Below are 24,076 nucleotides of genomic sequence, written 5' to 3'. Positions count from 1 at the left end.
CTAGCATAGCAACATAAAACTGAAGCACGAGCATAAGTGCGCAATATAGCTGGAGACAGTCAACATGGATCTGGACAAGGTGATCTTGTCTTTACACATAAATCTGTTTTACCACAACAGCAGCAACAGTGCTGCTGCTCTCCACAAGTATCCAGGCATTCTGCACTGGACGTTCGCTGCAACAGCAGATGTTAGTGATATATGTCTATTAATCTAAGCGTCCAAACAATGGAAAATCCAGGTCAGAGTGTCAACAACATAAGGAGACTATAGACTGCTACTTACTATAAAGATGACAAATTGCAGACAGGCACAATGAAAATGCACTTACATATTAGCTTTCAGCCAAAGCCTTTGACAGAAAAGGGATCTCTCTCTCTCTCTCTCTCTCTCTCTCTCTCTCTCTCACACACACACACACACACACACACACACACACACACACACACACACACACACACACAGTCATACAAGCAAACAAACCTCACGCCATGGAAGTAGCAATCAGAAAGGAGTGGAGAAGGAGAAGGCATAGCAGGGTATGGATGGGGGGAGAGAAGGCACTGTATGGTGGAGCCTGCAGGGACTAAACTGCTAACAGACCCAATGTCAGCAGGCTGTGGAGAGGAGCAGGGAAGGGGAATGATGGGTGGATATGTTGGCAGAGGGCAACAGATAAAGAGGGTGGGATATAAGAACAGGGTGGACGTGTCAGGACAGAAGGAGGTGGAGACTGTTGGGCAGAGGGTGTAGAGACAGTATGTTACTGTAGGTTGAGACCGGAAAAATTCTGGCAGTGGAGAATGTGTTATAAGGATAACTCCCATCTACACAGTTCAGAAAAGCTGGAGGCAGAGGCAAGGATCCAGATGATTTAGGTACTGAAACAGCCAATGAAAACAATGTTATATTCAGCTGCATGTTGTGTCACAGGACAATGTACTTTGCTCTTGGTTGCAGTTAGCAGTAGCTATTGATCATGGTGGGTAGCTGGTTGGCACTCACACCAATATAAAAAGCTGTGCAATGATTGCAGCAGAGCTGGTATATGACATGATTGTTTTTACAAGTGGCCCAGTCTCTGATGGAGTACAACAAGCCTATGACAGGACTGGAATGGAATGGAAAGGAAAGTGCTGGGTGGGTGGATTGGGCAGGTCTTGCACCTGTGTCTTCTAGAGGGCTATGATCCCTGTGGCAATTGGTTGGGATTGTGTGGTGGCATAGGGATGGATGAGAATGTTGAAAGGTTGGGTGGGTGATGGAACAACACTTTAGGAGGTGTGGGAAGGATCTTGGGTATGATGTCCATTTCAGTGTATGATTATAGGTAATCTAAGCTCTGGTGTGTGTGGCCCACTTAGACATAAATAATAACTAGATAAGAACAACCATATGGAGCTAATTAAATAACAAAGCTGATTCAGTATCCACGGAAAGAAGGAAAAAAGAACGAAAACCAAAGACTAAAATAAGTAAATGGCGACATCTGTTGGCGTAGCCTCCGGAATGCAACACAGGTGAGAAATTGGAGAAACGTAACCACCAGAAGACCTCATGTACCCTGTGACATGCCATTCCAAGAAAAGTATAATGAAATAATGTCATGGTCACCTAATAAGATTATCCTGTTAATGAAATAACTACATAAACAGAGAAGGGAGAATCCAATGCAAGAGTAAAACGAAAAACGTGAGGAAATAGAGCAAATATGTGCTTTGCAACAAAGGGGCAAGATATACTTCAGAGTCAGCTGATGGATCTAAAGAAGTGCAAATTGCAGGAAAGTGTAAAATACAAGAAAGCATAGGAAACACTACAAGCAAAAATGAATAAATTACTCTTATGGTCATTCTCTTTACATTGTTGAAAACATGAAATTAAAACACTTTGAACTTTGCCTATTTAAAAAATCCGAAATAATTAATTGTTTTCATTTCTTTCTAATTGCAATTAGCTCTACTTTTCTCTCCACAGTATACAAAGCACCATACATAAACTTAATATTTGTGAACTGCAGATTTTCAGAGTGTGCTGGACATCTGTTGGTCATTCATACAGTGCTGTTGGAATTATAATTAGTGGTCAGGGTCCTCACATATTTTTTAAATACTTTGGATTTTTAAATTTACCAATACCAAATGAGGTAATTTTTCAGACCTATCAGCAATGCTTACTCAGTTTTACACTGTGGCATTTCTCACTTTTAAAATATAAAGTCTTACTTGGTAATATGTTTTAAAAATGACCACTTTCATCAACCTTAAAAATATATTTTTATTTATAAGCTTAAAGATATTTTGCAGTTCTTTTTTCTCCTGATTCACAGTTCCACTATCAATACTTGCACCACACAGCTTGCTGTAAACAATGTTATGAGGAGTTTTAAATCCATCGATCCTACCATTTGATGCTGTGAAGTTGGTGATCACAATTTTTGCAGCAAATTGAAGCACCTTCTCTCTCAGTATGTTGCCATCAAGTGGAATTTCCAACACTCTCGGGCCAACAAACCACTCTGGAATGAGTTTATCCAAACAATCATATGCTGACTATCGTCAGACCATGATCATCACTAAGGCAGTGACTCAGCATACTTTTTCACCCTTTCAAGCACTGCAAACCTATAATACAGGCAGCCATGACCTAACATGTCGACAATGAAAATCTTGCTTACCACGCTAATGCTATGTTATACGATCAATAACTTTGCGTGTAGTCTACGTTTTCTGCTTTCTTTCAAGGCTAACTTTGAGCACAAATATGACATAATTTATGCAGAAATATGCACGAAAATCACTTTTAAACATTAGGATAACGTGAAAGAAAACTTAAAATGCGGGAAGTGTTCTAACAAGAAATCATTAATGGCGGGAAAGCATTATATTGCGGAAATATGAGTTCTTTTGGTACTGACATAAATGAACGTAAAAAGTGGGCAAATGTAAACTGAGGGAGCATAAAAATGGGGTTTTACTGTATTGTGAGATCTGTTACAGACAGTTTGGTAGAAACATTTTTGAGACATTTAGATACCCATCTCTTCACAAATAACAAAGGTGATGATTCATTGGAAGAGGGGCCAGAACCAACCACGCTTGTAAATAGAGACTCTTGATTGGTCTCAGTGAGTGAACTCATGTTTTTGATAGGAGTAACAACATTATCTTCGCTGTGTAGCTGTTTGTCACTCATTTCACTTTCTGCATCATGATCCCTTTCAGGAATAGAATTAGAGCCTATGACCGAATCGTCATTAGCACGTTCATTTTTGGAAGTACCAATCCCAAATGCATTAAATGCATATTAACATTACTCGTTTATACATTCTCCCTCCCTGCTTCACAAGGAAGCACAATACAGTACTGTAGTTCATAAACATTGGCAGTAGCTCCAATGACCTGTGACCTTTTGACAACTGCCAATTGGAGGCAGGAGCGATGTTTTAGCGGCCAAAAAAATGATAAACCACATGTAGCTCAGTCACTGGTCTTTGTTTATTCATGTACGGTATAGTGTGACTTAGGTGCTTGATTAACTCTCAGTGCGTGATTTTCTTTTTTGAGTTGGAGTGTGTACAAGATATGCTATAAATACGAGGATAGTGTGGCAGTTCACTAACGAAGAAAAGTGAAACATTATTCAGAAAGAGGACAAAAATCCACACATGAAGAACGTTGATGTCGCAGGCGGTACGGGCACGACATTTTGATGTCTTACTAAATCAAACATTACTGAGAAACCACCACACAGCTGAAACAAATGCAGTATATTCAAAGACTGATATATACAGAGCACAGGGCTTGGACTTCACCAACTTTATTACCTTTCCCTTTGTTGTAGAAGATACACAGGGAAAATTGCTGCCCTTCAGGCACAGTTTGAGCAGGTTAGGAAAGACCGGAACAGGTTAAGGAGAGAGAAGGGTAAAGAGAGGTAGGAAGTGGCAACAGGTAACAGTAGGAACAGACCTAGAACTTTGTCTGACAGCACTGTGGTGAATGTGAAGAATAAGTTTAACCCGTTGCTTCAGTTCGAAACTGATGAGCCTCCGACAGAGGTAGGTGTAGAGAGGGCACAACAAACTTTCAGTAGAAAATTGAATAAGAATGTAGGGAAGTCAGCAAAGAGAAAGAAAGTTTTGTTGTTAAGTAGTTCATATTCCAGAGGGGTAGGCCAACTTTTGCAGGAACAGTTAGGATCAGAACACCAGGTCACAAATTTTTTTAAACCTAGTGCTGGTCTGGGTTAGGTGACAGAGGATATATGTTCACTCTGTAAAGATTTTCCAAGGAAGGCACCGTGGTTATTGTGGGTGGGCCTGGCAATAATACTGACAGAGATCCTGGGTACAATATAGAGTGTGACCTGGCAAAGATTGCATGCATCAGCAACACAATATACCAGTGTTGAGTTTATGTCTGTTCTGGGATGCCATGACCGACCTCATTTAAACTCTTCTATTGGGAGAGTTAATTTGGAGATGGAACGGCTACTTGGGTCGGGTGCAGGGTCACATATTGGTTTGGTTCCTGTTGATTCTCTCGGTAGGTGGGATTATGCTAGACATGGCCTACACCTCAACAGGAAAGGGAAGGGTAAACTGGCTGGGCTAATAGCAGGAAATATAAGGACGGGAGGCACTGCCATGAGTGGTAATATACCAGTGGTCATAGGTGTTGGAGCAGCACCTTTTTTAGGATAAGTAGGACAGTGCAAAGTCAAGTTTTGAGAGAAGTAAAGATTGAAACAAACCTTCAGTTTGGGAAAGAAATCAAACAGCATAATCCTGGCACACTGGATTAGCAAACACAACTGTTCATTAAAAATTTGCAGCAATCAGCAGACATTTTATTTCCACCCGATTTCATCTCAGTAAATGTGAAATGCCAACTATCTTTAGTTCCTCAAAACATTCGAGGGCTTAGAAGTAAAATTAATGAACTGCTTATGTGCATTGATGAATTAGAGTCATCGAACCCAGCTGATATAATCTGCCTCTCTGAACATCATGTGCCCACTGGTATAGATATGTCAAACCTTACAGAATTTAAGTTAGTCTCTTACTTCTGTAGACAAAATATGGAGAAAGGAGTTGCCACATTTGTTAAAAACAGTTTTAAATTTAAATAATATTGATGTTAATTAACTTTGCGTAGAGCAGCACTTAGAAGCATGTGCAACAGAAATAGAATTTCATAATAGGTCCTTTATAATAATAGCCATATACAGAGCACCTTCACCTTCAGGAAATTTGAACCTGTTCATAAACACTCTTGAAGATTTATCTCATCTAATACTAAAAAACAAAGAACTAGTGGTTGCTGGCGATTTTAATATAGATGTCCTGAAAAACACTGTCAGTGAACAGTTTCTGAAATCAGTTACATTGTCATTCAATTTAATTTCAACTGTGAATTTCCCAACTAGGGTATACAAATGTTCTAAGGCTGCCATTGATAGTATCTTTACAGACAATTCTAGGCAACTAAGGCACATTAAAAAACCAGCAGTAAATGGGCTATCTGACCATGACATGCAATACCTACCATTAAATTTTGAAAATTGTCAAGGTAAACCATCTATCAGAACTGAGTACAGAAGGCCAATGAAACAGTAAAACACTGAGAAATTTAGGAGATTGCTCAAAGAAATTAATTGGATGGATGTTTACAGCGTCCAAGACACAAATGGAAAATACAAAACATTCATTAATAAAGTTAGCACCTTATTTCAAAATTGTTTTCCCTGAAGGTAACTCAGATTAAGCAGAAGTCTAATAAGAAACCATGGATCACACAAGGGATAAAAATATCATGTGAGACAAAAAGGAAACTATCTTATATGTAGGGACACCTTTGATACTAGCATTATAGCTCATTACAAAAATTATTGCAAAATATTGAAGAAGGTTATCTAGAAATCTAAACACCTGCATTGTGAGAAGAAGATAAATACATCCAGCAATAAAATAAAAACAATATGGGATATAGTTAAGTCAGAGACAGATAGGACCAGAAATGAGGAGGAACAAATAGCTCTAAAAATAAATGAAACCTTTGTAACAAACGCATGTTGTGTTGCAAACCATTTAAACAAGTATTTTGTCTCTGTTACAGATAGCATGGGGTTGTCAGGTTCAGTAAATAATGCAATGGAATATCTGAGACCAGAGCACACAACCAATCTCAGTAAAATGGAATTGACACTTATTTCACCCAAAGACATAGAATCCATCATAAAGTCCTTGAAATCAAATCATTCTAGTGGTTATGATAACGTATCAACAAAGTTAATAAAAGAGTGTTCATGTGAGCTTAGTCGTATCTTAAGTTATTAGTGTACTCAATCACTTATCACATGAACATTCCTGGACTGGCTTAAATGTGGTGAATTTATACCTCTCCACAAGAAAGGGAACAAAGAAATGCTATCAAATTACCAACCGATCTCACTTTTGCCAGCTTTTTCAAAAATCTTTGAAAAGATTATGTACAAGTGTCTACTTACGCACCTTAGTGAAAATAACGTACTGACAAAGTCACAGTTTGGGTTTCTTAAGGGTTCCGATATTGAGAAGGCTATTTACACTTACAGTGAAATGTCCTTAATTCATTAGACAACAAATTAAGAGGCAATTGGCATATTCTGTGACCTGTCAAAGCCTTTTGACTGTGAGAATCACAGCATTCTTTTAAGTGAATTAAAATATTATGGCATCACTGGTAGTGCTGCAAAGTGGCTTCAGACGTATCTTACTAATAGAAAACAAGGGTGTCATTATGTAACACTTCAGCAGTAGGTAATCAGACATCACCTGACTGGGAAGAAATTACATGTTCCCAAAGGTTCCATACTAGGCCCATTACTTTTTCTTGTGTATATTAATGACCTGTCATCTGTTACATTATCAGCTGCCAAGTTTGTCTTATTTGCAGGTGATACAAACATCGCAATAAATAGTAAATCAAATATAAATTTAAAAAGTGCAGCTAATCAAAATTTTACTGACATTAATAAGTGAATTTCTCAACAAGTGCAGCAGACCATTTTAATGAAAATTTATTAACTTTAATTTTTGACAATACTTGGCTGTAGTAGCCAAGTAACTAGCTACTGTGCGAATGATGGATTTAAGGGGACCACACTTTGCCTATCTAAGCCATGTTAATTTAGGCAAGTATTTGACCCATTTCTGAAATACTATTTGATGCAGGACCTTAATATTTTTATTGGATGTTGCATGATGCTAACAGAGTCAACTGTACTAAAATCTTACTTTATCCATTTGATAGTTTTTAAGAAATACTTTTTTAAATTTATTAACATAAAATATAAAGTTTTTTCTGCGGAAAATATTTTTTGTGAACTTCCTAATGGGGGAATATTAGTGAATGTAGTACCACAGGTGGCTTTTTATGTGATGCAGAGAGTCTGATTGATATAATGGGGCATATGTACCGAAAATTTTAGTTTGCGGGAAATTGACTTTAAAGAAAAAACTTTTGAAATTTGTTACTTCCAGCTTCTTTTTCATCTTCCTGGATGTTTGTCTTGCTTTCTTGGCCATATTAGAAGCAGACCTGTCTGCATCGGCTATCCTCATTTCATCGCAATGTTGCAGCCCAGCGATCATATTTTCACCAGGATTAATTCCCAGTTTTTTCAGTGGCCCACACTTTCCAATATTACCACAATTGAATGTAATAACAGCATCACGAACTCCTAGTTTCATTGCATGCATGCCTTTAAATACAGTTTTAGGAAGGCGTTGCAAATTATGCTAATGAAACATTCATTTGGGTTTTGTGTCTGCCCATGCACAAATTTCCTTAGAAGGTCAGGATGAGCCAAGTCTCTGAAAATAAGTTTATGTGCTGTAATAACAGCAGCAGGAAGAGAAGGCTGGTGAGAATAAGATTCTCCTGTTGCCTGAGCCCTATTGCACCACAAATTTTCTCCTGATGGACACACTCCATGACATGGCTTATCATCGGTAGAGGACTTATGGAAGAATATGATCCAAACGTCTCTCTTCATTGCCTCCCAATTTTCTTTATTTCTCCCAATTGCCTGCCCATAGTATAGCTGCAAGTTTTCTATTTCAGTTTTAGTTAACCGACCCTGTCCGGTCAACAGTTTTCCATCTTCTAATTTTTTTCCTCTCATATCAACAGTTAAGTTTTCTCAGCCTTGTTCCCTAATGTTTTTGAACATAGCCTACACATTCTATTTTGCTAATAATGGCATCTTCATAAGGCTTACAGTTCACCACATTGTTGTATGCCTTACTGTCACCATCGCCCAAATATTTCGTGTACCATACACCTCTTGTTTCTACGGAGCGATGAAATATTTGTTGTACTCCATGAACTTCCATACCCACTTGTTCCTCTAAAATTAGCCACACAGTTGTGTTCTTTATGTTCATTGACTTTACAACTTTTGCAATATTTAGACATTATCTCCACATCTAACACTTTCCTGGTGTCTACATTCATGGCAGACACTACTCCATTCACAGAAGTATGTCCTCTTTTCCGCCAACTTCCATCATGTGCAACTGCAATATCCGAACATCCATCATTTTCTTCCACTGCTTTCCTAGCAGCCAGTTTCATGCTTTCCTCACTAATCTCACATACCGCTTTCTCTAATATTGCAGTCACTTTTTCAAATTTATTTGCTGGTTGATGCAAGTTCATCACTGAACAAAATGTTCTCCCTGTAGCCATGCCCTTGCCAATGTATCGTAAGGCATAAACTAATCTAATATTGATTTCTTAAGAGCTACTTGTATCTGGTTTTGAAGAACTCATAAATGAAATCACAGCTGAGCATTTAGTGCAAATTAAATCCAAAGCAATTGCTAGGCCTTTTCTCCCACTGGCACTCTCACAAATTTTCACACTCTGAGACTCACCACATTGTCTATATCGTACAAATTTAGATATTACATCTGATAATATTCTCAAATTTATAATAACATTACTGCGTTACTGCACCCCTTGTCACTTACAGTAAATTCATTGTAAATCTCTTGAAATGGTGAGAGCTTCTTTGATGGTACACTTGTTGAAGAATTACAATTAGAAACATCGTTGCCAAACGACATAACCTATTGTACAGAAAGCTTTATAAACTTGTTTCCTCTAAACTGTCATTTCTTGAAAATGCCTTTACATTTCGTCATCTTCAATAAACACAACAAAACACACATAAACAAGCACTGCAAACGTAAGTATAACAACTACTCACAATCACACTTGAACAAAACTAACCGCATGTTGTTTACAAACAGCAGAAACAAAAGAATACCGGCTGTTGCATTACAAGGATAGCCAACGCACTCCTCAGGAGTAAAAAGAAGAAAAAACCCTAACATGCAATGTAGGGGATATAAAGATCTAAAATATATGCAGAAAAATGGGTGTGGCATATAAACAAATGTGGTAGGAAAATGCTCTTTAAATGCCCGAAGAAAAATTTTTTCAGCAAAATCCTTTTCAGAGTACTTAAATAAAACCTTAATCTATCGAAATATGATGAAAACCAAAAATCGATTTTTTTCGACCTGAACCATGGTGTGGTCCCCTTAAATGAAAGCAGATGTAAGTATTAAACCTGTAAATATTAGAAGTTTAATTTTAATTCATGTACATAATTTTACTGTTTATTGGCTGAGGATCATTAAAATTAATGAAACTGAAGTTTTTCTAATTACATTTTTCTAATGTGTTTATCTGACATGTTCCACGCCCAGGAGGATCCCGTCTCCTGTGGGTCTATAGAAAGAATAATTGATCTAATCCAATCTTTCAACTAGAGCTCCCACTTTTGTTCTCACACAACTGCACTTGGAGGCTATTTTCTTGAACGAACATCTTGCATGGTCACTGCAAGCTAAAGGCAAGATGAGCTCAATAAAGAGGCTGTCCAGCGATGAGCAATTTTCAAATTCAAGGTTTTTATACAGGTTTTTTCCAAGTTTCTCAAGGCAAATATTTCTCCATGTTGATTTTTTATTAAATTTGAGACTAAAACATCCCTTTTTCAAAGCTTTATACTGATTACTATTAGAATATGCATAATTATTTACAAATTATTACTTTAGCAGTACAAATTACAAACACACCACACTCAGTTGCCCAAGACTGGAGATGTGTGAGTTGTGTTTCCATGAGAGAGAGAGAGAGAGAGAGAGAGAGAGAGAGAGAGAGTCCTCTAATTTTGACAAAGGCCTTAATGGCTGAAAGCTTTATTTGTGACAGTCTTTTTGTCATGCCTACACACACACACACACACACACACACACACACACACACACACACACACACACAAATGCAACTTATAAACACATGACCACAGTCTCTGGCAGTTGAAGCCACAGTACGAGCAGCAGCACATGAGGGGAGAGGCAGTTGGGTGGGGGTAAGGAGGAGGCTGGAGCGGGAAGAGGGAGGCATAGCAGAGTAGGGGTGACAGTCAGTAAAGCGCTGCTGGGGAGCATGCAGTGGTGAAAGGTTGGGGCAGCTAAGTACAGTCTGGAGGGTAGACGGAGTCCTTTCCAAAGTTCTCACATTTTGCCACAATCACAATCAACCGTGCAGGACTTGTTAAAGATATTATCTCCTCCTCCCGCTCCCCACAGCAGAAACACTTTATTGTCACCACCCTTACCAATCAGAGTCAACCAAAGAACAATGCCAAACCCTGCCTGATTCAGTTCACTCCTCCATCCAACTGTGATCCACCCCAAATGCCCCTAACTCATCCCCTGCTAACCTGCTTAATTTCTTAACCTCAAATGTTGCCTTATCACCATTCCCCAAATCCCCGAACATGCAAACTAATCTTACAACCACCGAAAGAACCACAGTCCACCTCCTAAAAACTGATGCCAACCTTATAATCCTACCTGCTGACAAAGGCTCCACCATTGTTGTTTTGAACCACAAGGATTACCCAGAAAAAGGACTCTGCCAGCTGTCAGATACATCCACCTACAAACCCTGACACAGTGGCCCCATTTCAGAAATCCAGCAAGATCTCCAGTCTCTGCTCAAATCCTTAGGAGCATCCCAGAACCTCTCCCTGGAGTCCATCTCTCTCCTCAACCATACCACTCCATGAATTAGAACATGCTTCCAAATGTCCATAAAGACAACCACCCACGACATCCCATTGTGGCTAGTTACTGTGCGCCCACTGAGAGAATCTCTGCTCTCCTAGACCAACACCTTCAGCCTATTACCCGCAACCTGCCCTCCTATGTAAAACATACCAACCATTCTATCCAACGACTCTCAACAGTTTATGTTCCTTTCTACGCAGTGCCCTGCTTATCACTATTGATGCCACCTCCCTTTACACTAACATCCCTAACACCCATGGCCTTACCGCTCTTGAACACCTTTCCCAATGCCCGACTGATTCCAAACCAACAACCTCCTTCCTAGTCACCATGACCAACTACATCCTCACCCACAATTACCTACAAACAAATCTGGGGTAAAGGTATGGGTATCAGCATGACACCATCCTGTGCCAACCTATTCATGGGCCACCTAGAGAAATCCTTGCTAAACACCCAGAATTCTAAACCCCTTCCCCAGTTCAGATTCACTGATGACTTAGTGATCTGGATTCAGGGTGAAGACACCCCATCCACATTCCTCCAGAACCCCAACACCCTCTCTCCCGTCTGCTTCACTTGCTTGATCCTACTCATCGGACAGCTACCACCAGTTGCATACCAAGAAGCCGCTTGGTGGTGCTTCCACAGACCCTAGCCACCTGCAGCAGTCGCATCTGCAGTTATGAGCGGTCCCTCTCAAAATATACCGAGGGTATCACCGAGGCCTTTACAGATCATAATTACCCTCCCAACCCTGCATGAAAAGAAATCTCCCATGCCTTATCTTCCCAGCCACCCACCATATAGTTCCATTCCATCCAGGAGTTCCCATTGTTTAAATACACTCTGATTTACAGGCCATAAAATTACAAAATAATAAATTACAAATTCTCTTTTCACTAATATATATACATTGTAACTTGCCGATTAAAGGGAACAAACTGCAGAAATTTGTTATCATAAAAATGAGAAAACCATTTCTTTAAATTTTCTATCTCTGCCACAATCTGTGAAGCTTCACACAACATACGAGTATGTGCTCTTTCTGTTTCTAATTCTTTGATTTCAGCTTGTTTTCAATTGTTCAATAATCATTCTTCCCTTTCTCTTTCGCCTTCCTTCACCTTATGTTCCATATCGTCTTTGTACAAAAAATGTGCATTGCGAAAACAGTTTATAAGACTTTTGTGGTTGTGAAATAGACAATTCTGTTTGCATCCTGGACTGCACCATATTTTTATCTTTGAGTAATAATGTCTTTTTCCTGTTTTATTTTAAGCTATTATTTCAGAGTTTACAGAAAAGCCTCAGCCACCAGAAGCAATTCCATATAAGATTATTAAACTAATTTGCTCAAAATCCCAGAATTTTGGACATGCTTTGAAGGGCTTTGAAGAGAATTTGATTACATTAATCCAGATTTCATCAAGATGAATTTCACTTCTCTTGTAACATTTCATCTCATCATTATGCTTTAATTGTTGAGTGCTAGTAATAGCATTCCATAGATTTCATGTTTGTTTTGAATACAGTCAGAGAGAGAGTCCCTTTAGTCATCCATAGTGCCAGTAGTGTCAGCGTTGTCGTAACTGCCGTCTGCTTCACGTCTGCTGTGCAGCGAACTACCTTAATTTAAGTATTAACTGTATTTTTCTTACTTGTCACTTCTTCTTCCGTGTGTTTTTGCTTTTAGAAAGCTTTAATTGTCGAGTGCTAGTAATAGTGTTCCATAGATTCCGTATTTGTTTTGAATACAGTCAGAGAGAGTCCCTTTAGTCAACTATAGTGCCAGTAGTGCTAGTGTTTGTTTTCAATACAGTCCAGAGACAGGTAGTGCTATTTTCATTGTTTTGTACAAGAAGTGGCTAGAAACCACAGTTTAGTCAACAATCAGCCTCCTTTAGTGAATTAGCAGTATAGTTAAAAATTGATTAACTCTCTAGAGTAAATTGATTTCTTAGGATGGATAGGATGTGTGACTGCTGTGACCGGACGCAGGAGGAGCTGGCCACTGTTCGCGAACAGCTGAACGTGTTGATGGCTGCGGTCAGCCGTCTTCAGGCTGCTGCCTCGGATTGCAGCGGCAGTGGGGAGTCTGGTGCGTCGCATGGTACACCGCAGGTGTTACATGCTTCACCCACTGTCCCTGCTGTCGAGACACCTTCGCGGGTACTGGGCACGGTTGGGCCACCCTCTCCAAAAGGGGAGTGGCGGGTTCAGCGGCGTTCGCGGCGCACGAGGCGGAGGGTAAATGTGGAGGCTGGCCGTGTGGCATCGCCCGCTCTGCCTGCGAGTGGACATGTGGCCGCTCCTTCAGCAAGGTCCGAGCAGGCACACGGAGGGGAGGGGTTTATTAGTTATTGGGAGCTCCAACGTTAGGCGGGTGATGGAGCCCCTTAGGGAAATAGCGGAAAGGTCGGGGAAGAAGGCCAGTGTTCACCCAGTCTGCTTGCCGGGGGGTCTCATCCGAGATGTGGAGGCGGCCCTGCTGGCGGCGATAGAGCGCACTGGGTGCACCCAACTACAAACTGTTGCTCATGTCGGCACCAATGACTCCTGCCGTCTGGGTTCAGAGGTCACTCTCAGTTCGTACAAGTGGTTGGCGGAATTGGTGAAGGCGGAAAGCCTCGCTCGCGGGGTGGAATCAGAGCTAACTATTTGTAGCATCATTCGCAGAACCGATCGCGGTCCTCTGGTTTGGAGCCGAGTGGAAGGCTTAAACCAGAGGCTCAGACGATTCTGCAGAGATCTGGGGTGCAAATTTCTCAACCTCTGCTATCGGGTGGAGAAATGTAGGGTCCCCCTGAATAGGTCAGGCATGCACTACACACCGGAAGCGGCTACAAGGGTAGCAGAGTACGTGTGGAGTGCACATGGGGGTTTTTTAGGTTAGAGAATTCCCTCCCTAGGCCCGACAAGATGCCTCCTGAGACGCGGCAAGGTAGCAGTAGGCAAAACGCAACAGGGAATAACAATATTAATGTGCTAATAGTAAACCACAGGAGCGTCTATAGAAAGGTACCAGAACTGCTCTCATTAATAAACGGTCACAACGCCCATATAGTACTAGCGACATAAAGTTGGCTGAAACCAGACGTAAACAGTAATGAAATCCTAAACTCAGATTGGAATGTATACCGCAGAGACAGGCTGGACAGTGAAGGGGGGAGGCGTGTTTATAGCGATAAGAAGTGCAACAGTATCGAAAGAAATTGACGGAGATCCGAAATGCGAAATAATTTGGGTGAAGGTCACGGTTAAAGCAGGCTCAGACATGGTAATTGGATGTCTCTATAGGCCCCCTGGCTCAGCAGCTGTTGTGGCTGAGCACCTGAAGGATAATTTCGAAAATATTTCGAGTAGATTTCCCCACCATGTTATGGTTCTGGGTGGAGATTTTAATTTGCCGGATATAGACTGGGAGACTCAAACGTTCATAACGGGTGGCAGGGACAAAGAATCCAGTGAAATTTTTTTAAGTGCTTTATCTGAAAACTACCTTGAGCAGTTAAACTCGTGGCGATAACAAATTAGACCTTCTGGTGACAAACAGACCCGAAATATTTGAAACAGTTAACGCAGAACAGGGAATTAGCGATCATAAAGCGGTTACTGCATCGTTGATTTCAGCCGTAAATAGAAATATTAAAAAAGGTAGGAAGATTTTTCTGTTTAGCAAAAGTGACAAAAAGCAGATTACAGAGTACCTGACGGCTCAACACAAAAGTTTTGTCTCAAGTACAGATAGTGTTGAGGATCAGTGGACAAAGTTCAAAACCATTGTCCAATATGCGTTAGATGAGTATGTGCTAAGCAAGATCGTGAGAGATGGAAAAGAGCCACTGTGGTACAACAACCGCGTTAGAAAACTGCTGCAGAAGCAAAGGGAACTTCACAGCAAACATAAACATAGCCAAAGCCTTGCAGACAAACAAAAATTACGCGAAGCGAAATGTAGTGTGAGGAGGGCTATGCGAGAGGCGTTCAATGAATTCGAAAGTAAAGTTCTACGTACTGACTTGGCAGAAAATCCTAAGAAATTTTGGTCTTATGTCAAAGCAGTAGGTGGATCAAAACAAAATGTCCAGACACTCTTTGACCAAAATGGTACTGAAACAGAGGATGGCAGACTAAAGGCTGAAATACTAAATGTCTTTTTCCAAAGCTGTTTCACGGAGGAAGACTGCACTGTAGTTCCTTCTCTAGATTGTCACACAGATGACAAAACGGTAGATATCGAAATAGACGACAGAGGGATAGAGAAACAACTAAAATTGCTCAAAAGAGGAAACGCCGCTGGACCTGATGGGATACCAGTTCGATTTTACACAGAGTACACGAAGGAACTTGCCCCCCCTTCTTTCAGTGGTGTACCGTAGGTCTCTAGAAGAGGGTAGCGTTCCAAAGGATTGGAAAAGGGCACAGGTCATCCCCGTTTTCAAGAAGGGACGTCGAACAGATGTGCAGAACTGTAGACCTATATCTCTAACGTCGATCAGTTGTAAAATTTTGGAACACGTGTTATGTTCGAATATAATGACTTTTCTGGAGACTAGAAATCTACTCTGTAGGCATCAGCATGGGTTTTGAAAAAGACGGTCGTGTGAAACCCAGCTCGCGCTATTCGTCCACGAGACTCAGAGAGCCATAGACACGGGTTCACAGGTAGATGCCGTGTTTCTTGACTTCCGCAAGGCGTTCAATACAGTTCCCCCCAGTCGTTTAATGAACAAAGTAAGAGCATATGGACTATCAGACCAATTGTGTGATAGGAACAGTTCCTAGATAACAGAACGCAGCATGTCATTCTCAATGGAGAGAAGTCTTCCGAAGTAAGAGTGATTTCAGGTGTGCCCCAGGGGAGCGTCACAGGACCGTTTCTATTCACAATATACATAAATGACCTCGTGGATGACATTGGAAGTTCACTGAGGCTTTTTGCAGATGATGCAGTGGTGTATCGAGAGGTTGTAACAATGGAAAATTGTACTGAAATGCAGGAGGATCTGCAGCGAATTGACGCATGGTGCAGGGAATGACAATTGAATCTCAATGTAGACAAGTGTAATGTGCTGCGAATACATAGAAAGATAGATCCCTTATCATTTACCTACAAAATAGCAGGTCAGCAACTGGAAGCAGTTAAGTCCATAAATTATCTGGGAGTACACATTAGGAGTGATTTAAAACGGAATGATCACATAAAGTTGATCGTCGGTAAAGCAGATGCCAGACTGAGATTCATTGGAAGAATCCTAAGGAAATGCAATCCGAAAACAAAGGAGGTAGGTTACAGTACGCTTGTTTGCCCACTGCTTGAATACTGCCCAGCAATGTGGGATCCGTACCAGATAGGATTGATAGAAGAGATAGAGAAGATCCAACGGAGAGCAGCGCGCTTCGTTACAGGATCATTTAGTAATCGCGAAAGCATTATGGAGATGATAGATAAACTCCACGGAAGACTCTGCAGGAGAGACGCTCAGTAGCTCGGTACGGGCTTTTGTTAAAATTTCGAGAACATACCTTGCCCGAAGAGTCAGGCAGTATATTGCTCCCTCCTACGTATATCTCGCGAAGAGACCATGTGGATAAAATCAGAGAGATCAGAGCCCACACAGAAGCATACCGACAATCCTTCTTTCCACGAACAATACGAGACTGGAATAGAAGGGAGAACCGATAGAGGTACTCAGGGTACCCTCCGCCACACACCGTCAGGTGGCTTGCAGAGTATGGATGTAGATGTAGATCTTCAATTCTTTTTTCTTTGCAGATCTCAAAAAATTCAACTTTGACATGGTCTGCCTTTGAATCCTACATTCCTCCATTTGATACCAAAATTTTGGGACATATTGTCAATCTTCTTTAAGCTACTTCCCAGATTTAATACAATTTCTGGATTCAAGCAGGAAATCACATGTGGTTAAGTCGTGTTTGAGCAGTGATCTTTCTTGTAACTTCTCTACTGTGCCAATTATGCATGTTTGCATATTTTCCTTTGCAACAATATTTCCTCTTGAGATACAGTTCTAATTTTTTTCAGCACACTTCTTGTAGCAAAAACCAGATTGAAGTGTGTAAATGTAATGAGATTCTTTACATCCTTTAAGCCGACTTTCATTCCAGGCGTTTTTGCTTTTTAAGACATCTAGCTTCACAAATTGCTGCAACAAAATGTCCATAACATTACGTATTACATCATACAGAAATAGAGCCATCAAGATATTACTCTGAAAATTGAGTAAAAATGGTTCTAATAAGTGTGCTGTTGGGTTGAAGAATGTAGGTTTAGGAGCTAGCAATTTGTCACTGACAGCTTCGAAAACAACTCTGAAACTTAATGACTGAGGAATAGTTTTCAATTTATCTCAGTAACGATATGTTCGAATATGGTCAAGTATTTCTAGAGCTTTTTCAGCTGCTCTGGCAATTTCGACTCATCTTGTTCCACAAAATGACTTAGTAAAAGATTAAGATCGAGTTATCTCCGTGTATAGTGACCATCATGCAGGTGAATCATGAAATAAATAATAAAGCACTTTTAAAAATGATTCAATTCCCCAATTAGGTTTGGATATGCCTGTTTTGACAGTGCCACATAATACATGAAAACTGTAGTTCCCAATTTGTAGCAGTTGTAGGCAACTGAAGTATCCTTTTGGTTCCTTGTTAAAGTCATTCAAAATTTTTAAATTCACATTTAGTCCATCCATTGACAACCGCATCCCCCCTCCCCAGCCCAACATCTTTGAGCAAATCATTTGCCCTTGTACATTTCAGAAAAACCGAATCTAAGCAACATGTTCTTGTTCATGATTTATCATCATCCCAAAATCATACATATAAATCCATCTGGGTTTTTCGAGAAACAGTATTCGTACTTCCATCAAATAAGAGAACATATTAATCGAGATTTTTCCTGATAGCCTGGTTATAAGTACACTTTTTCCCGGGCAAAAGCACAGTTTTTCATGGGTGAAAGTACAATAATTACCGGTGAAAGTACTTTATTCCAAATTAAATGAAAATATACTTTCCATTGGACTTGTAAACCTTTTGATTGTTCGAACGGTGAAGGTTTTATACACTGGCACACAACTTCCCACACTTTAGGAAATGAAACGTACGTACATACGTACGTGCGCGCGTGTGTGTGTGGAGGGGGAGGGGGTTGAGTTTTAAGAAGATCTTTGATGTGCGGCAACACTTAATTTTTTTTCTGGTTGTGTGGTTAGGCAGGATCCTACGAGCCAGCTGAACATTTCTGAAAAGCTCAAACATAAATTTCACTGAAAATTTCGTGTGTTTCCTGGATGGATATATGTTCCATCGAGCACTTCAACTTTTCTGTTAAAAAATCGTAAAAACGTGACTGATTGCATATTTATTACCAAATAAACGCCAGACTATAAAACAGTAACAAATCATTTTCGCTAACATCGGATCACCAATTGGTATTATGTGTATAACATATAGATTCCCCTTTGAAGATTCTAATGCTATCTGATATATCACAGACGGTTTAAGCTGATAATATAGCAATATAGGTATGGTACCAAAAAATTTTTTAAGCAATTAAGTTTTTTGAACAAAATTTAAGTTTTTTGAACAAAATTTAAGGTTTTTTCCCCCAATTTTGAAAATTTACAGATTACTAAACTTTCATCTTCCAAGGAGTTAGCAAAAATTGTTAAATTCTTCTCCATGTCCCTCAGTTTCATTGTATCGGAATGTATTTTGCTAACCACGTATTTGCGCCAATAGTCTCTACCACGACATGCAACTGAAAAAACTCGTCTACATATACTACAAAATGTGCATGAATCAGATTTGAAGGAGCACAGTAAATGTGGCCATTCCTTCCTAAATTTTTCAATAATTCTTGGTTTCATAACTGTGTCCCTAATCCCGGTACAGTCACCACACACATTTTGCAGCACTAGAAATCACAACATTGTTTATTTCAAAATCTTTTCTACTTATTTTCTCAATACACACTTAGTCTGCACTAGAAAAGCATTCTGTGTTAATTTGTTTATGATAAATGGAATAAATGCTTGTTAATATGTTACACACATACACATTATTCACTCAACAGAGCTCGATTCCAATTTGTCGTCACAACAAAACAAAGACACCCGTGTGGGAGTGCTCCAGGAAGATTAACAGTAAGCTGTCCTCTCTGAAAAATGGACAACACAATATTAATATTAGGAGAGAAGAAACAAGTAACCATTGACACATTCTTCAAACACCTGTGAAGGTAGGACTACACAGATGATGTTATGGCATATGAAGTTGAGTGACTGTAGGAGGATACAAGGTGACTTGGACAAAATTTCTAGTTGGTGTGATGAATGGCAGCTACCTCTAAACATAGAAAAATGGAAGTTAATGCAGATGAATAGCAAAAACAAGCACACAATGTTCGGATACAGCATCAGTAGTTGCCTGCTTGACACATTCATGTTGTGTAAATATCTGGGCCAAACACTGCAAAGCGATATGCAATTGAAGAAGCATCTGAGGAATGTGATAGGAAAGGCGAATGGTCAAGGTCAGTTTATTGGGAGAATTTTAGGAACGTGTGGTAGGAGACTGCATATAGGACACTAGTGTAACCTATTCTTGAGTTCTGCTTGAGTGTTTGGGATCTGTACCTGGTGAGAATAAAAGAAGACATCAAAGCAATTCAGAGGCAGGCTGCTAGATTTGTTGCCGGTAGGTTTGAACAACACGCACATGTTATAGAGATGCATCGGGACCTCAAATGGGGATTTCTGGAGGAAAGGTGATGTTCTTCCCAAGGAACACTGTTGGGAAAATTTAGAGAACTGGCATTTGAAGCTGACTGCAATATACATTGCATGACAGTAAGAAACGAGAAATTAGGGCACATATGGAGATATAAGGGCAATCGTTTTTCCCTCGTTCTGTTTGCATGTGGAACAGGAAAGGAAATAACTAGTAGTGGTACATGGTACCCTCTGCCATGTGCCATAATGTGGATTACAGAGTATTGATGTTAATGTATGCAGTGTCATGTAATTAGTTCAGTTAGGTTAATATGTATAGTATACTAAGAATTTTAACAATGAAAATCTATATTGCCAGTAGTGATTCACTAATGGGAATAAGCAAAATGAACGATGCTCCAGTCAATTAAAGGGTGTGTACACATACAGGAAAAAAAAAAAAATAATTCTCGTATTTTTCTCGGATTTCTCAGTTAAAAATATAGTTTTTCTCAGTTTTAATATGCTCTTTTCTGTCGTAAGTGGAAATACACTTTCCCTCAGAGCTATAAAACTTGTCAATCCTTTGAATAGTGAAGGATTTATACACTGGCATGGAACTTCCCGGCATTTTAGGAAATGCAGCCCAGTAAAAAAAATGTGCTTTAGACAGATCTTTGACGGGTGGCAACAATTACATTGCATATTTTTGTATTACTAAAGTTCAAACACAAATTCCACCAATTACAGCACTGTAGCTTCCTAAGAAGTGAAATCAAAATTGCAACACACTCTTGTCAGCCAATCATAGCTCATGTCACGCTATCTCACTAGCCAGTGACAGCAGATATTCAGAGCATAGCAGCCCATTGCAACATCACTGTTACATAATAGGACACACAAATAGAAAAAGTTAATGGTTTAAATTATTATACAAACAGTACAAGAACAACTAAGCTTTTAAAATATTATTGGTCATCAAAAATATTTTGCAATTTTTTCTGAAGATGTGGTTACACAGGATCTTCAGAGCACATCTTATTTTGCAGCATCTGAATCTTTCTAGCAACCACAATTAAAAATTTCACTGTTGTACACCAAACCTTTCACAACTCCCCACTATTTTTTGAAAGATAATTACACTTTCTGTCACTGGTTTTGTATAATTTGTAATCTATGAAAGAACTGTAACAAATATGAAAAGTAGCCTTGAAATTTTCTCTCTTTTAGCATTTGTTAGCCTTTTAAAATACATCAAATGCAAATGTGCCATTAAAATATTAAATAACGGCATAAATGACTGGTCTTCTCAGCCCAAAATCTTCCTAAGTGGCTGGTCCTCAGTGTTTTGAAGGCGAGTCTAATGCTCTGTGATTTACGAAATTCATTGCACATTCTCACACGTAACATAATTCATCTTGGGTAAAAGAATGTTTTGTTTACTTTGAAAGTAAATCTTCACAAATCAACATTCACGATATTTTCCTGCAACCTCTTAGAAATGTAAACAGTTGTAACATCACGCTCATTGAAACGAGACCCACAAGAAAGATGTGTTGAAAGCAGTTTGTTATTACGAAGTACTGCATAGTCTTTGACACATTTTGTTGTCGACAGACGCTTGTGTGTGCACCGAGTTTTGTTGTTGTTTGTAAATGGTACATTTTCTTCGCAACAGAAGTTTTTATTTTGGTGTTATTCTCTCCTTTATGTTTTATTGCTACACTATTTTTCTGCAATAGCGGATTAAAGTAAAAATCTTTGTTAGGGTATCAGTTCTCCCAGCCGTAATTACAAAAATTTTACCAAAAGCTAAAACAACGAAAAATTTCAGGAATTCTCAGACTTTTCCTGGGTTTCCCCCAGATGAAAAAATTCCCGGGTTTTTCCCAGAACATATAAACCCTGTATTAAGCACATCTGTGTAAACACTGCCTCTCTTTGTGAATAAATAAAATTGTTAATTTAAAGGAAGGTCAGTGTTGACCGTAATATTGATGGTTTATTGATAGCAAAATCGATTTTCAATCACATAGTGATCATCTTCAGCGCTGGAAGTTAAAAATACAACATAGCGATCAGTGAATAAAAAACAACAACAACAACAACAACAAACAGCTATGTGGTATTTTTAACTTACAGCACTGAAGATGATCACTATGTGATTGAAAATTGATTTTGCTATCAATAAATCATCAATATTATGGCCAACGCTGACCTTCCTTTTAATTTAACATATATGGTCGTTGTGCACACAGCACTCCATGGATTCGCCAATCAAATAAAATCGTCACATGCCAGGTTTGTATTTATTAATTTGTTTTTATTTACTTACATTGTTTTAGGCTGTGGTGTCCCTCTATTAACCAGATACTTTATGTGTACATAATGTTATGTTTTATGTGTTACATAATAATATTGATATTGTTACGAAAAGTGAAATTGAACATAAACAGTATACGCAACTGGATAAAAAGTCAACTCAAATAGAAGTTAAATGCTGATATCTGAATCTTTCAGATACATTCCTAAAATGTGCGTTCACATTTTGGAGGCTCATGTCACATAACATACCTGCATTCCAATTGGCTGTTGGCTTACCGTATTTACTCGAATCTAAGCTGCACCTGAAAAATGAGACTCAAAATCAAGGAAAAAAAAATTTTCCGAATCTAAGCCGCATCTGAAATCTGAGACTCGAAATTCAAGGGGAGAGAAAAGTTTTAGGCTGCACCTCCAAATGGAAACAAAGTTGGTCCATTGTAATATGAGACACAATTTAGGTCGAATGAATGACGATACAACTACAGTAGTTTGGTTCGAGTAGTAAGCTTAGCAGTAAACTTTACCAGGTAGCCATTGCTATGCATCAGGCGCTCTGTCCGTACTTATACAGGTACCCTTCCTTTTTCACGTGCTTCGTCTGGTTTGAATTGATTGCTTGTTTTTCTTTGATCTGATAAGTGCCGTTCTCTTTGTTATAGGTGTTTACGCCACTCTAAGCTGAAAATGCATAATTGTACTGTGTCATGCACTGTTTGTCGCATTCTGATAATGAGTGTTTACGGCCCTGTCACCACTCACCACTTTTGTACATGCTACTGCCGCTTACAATTAAAAAAAGAAGAAGAAGAAGAAGAAGAAGAAGAAGAAGAAGAAGAGGAGGGGGGAGAGAGAGAGAGAGAGAGAGAGAGAGAGAATATCGTCTCATTAGCGAAAAATGGCAAGAGACTGCTATTTGTTGTTACTGCTGCTTTCTTCGACAATGATCAACAACAACCAAATAATAGACTGCGTGTGATAGAAGATGTTCTGAACGAGAGTTTAGCGAAAATTTTTCTCCGTTTGAAAATCTTTGCAGATGCCTCTTTAGTACATAACATTCTGCAAAGAAATTTTAGTAATCTTAGATTTAAAAATCTAGTCAATTGCCGTGCTTCATTTCTGACTGTATCACTATTACGCATAAGAATAATACAAATATAAACATGAGATGATATGTATATTCTTCCGTGTTTGCCATTGTCTCATTCTAGTTTCGTAGTCTATTGCGGACAGGATTTAAATGAGATGGCAGCAAACACGAAACAATACATGGCAACATGTTTATATTCATATTATTCTTATGGTGAAGAGAATACTGCATGTGATTCACAATTCATAAAAGTTCCTATTAGCAACCATCTCTTCTCACAGGTAGAAAAATTCAGAATGTAGGGTTGGCCATATTGACAAACATCCCAAACAGTCGGATTTTCATAGTACATTGAAATGCTGCAACATTCGAAGACGAACAATACGGAATTTGTATTTACTTCGTTGGATAATGTATGAACATGCAGTGGTGGAAACTCTGGGCGGAGAAAAATTCTCGTCTTCCACATTTTTTTTTTTTAATTTATTTACTGATGCAGAGGTTTTGGCATCAGTATTTATCTTTGTGCCTGCAAAGCATGCCTGTGAAGCGCTACATATATTCGACGGCAGAAGTTAGTTGTGGCGGCACCTACCAACATTTTTCAGAACTTCCACTTACTTTGCACTCGATTCTAAGCCGCAGGCGGTTTTTTGGATTACAAAAACTGGAAAAAAGTGCGGCTTAGATTCGAGTAAATACGGCGAGTGTAGACTCCAGCAGCTTAGATGTCGCCAATGTCGCTATATTTGAAATATTTTTGTTTTTGTACACTGTGGCATAACT

At 39.3% G+C, this 24,076-nt stretch overlaps 1 protein-coding gene across 5 annotated transcripts in view; it reads right to left on the bottom strand.

The window, feature by feature from the left end:
• LOC124805317 (homeodomain-interacting protein kinase 2) overlaps positions 1-24,076 on the bottom strand; it is a 207,195-nt gene that overhangs the window by 24,623 nt on the left and 158,496 nt on the right. The gene's annotated exons all lie outside the window — the stretch shown is intronic.

The sequence above is a fragment of the Schistocerca piceifrons genome, chromosome 7, assembly GCF_021461385.2.
Source record: "Schistocerca piceifrons isolate TAMUIC-IGC-003096 chromosome 7, iqSchPice1.1, whole genome shotgun sequence".
NCBI classification, from domain to species: domain Eukaryota; kingdom Metazoa; phylum Arthropoda; class Insecta; order Orthoptera; family Acrididae; genus Schistocerca; species Schistocerca piceifrons.
This window is presented reverse-complemented; position numbering and strand designations above follow the sequence as displayed.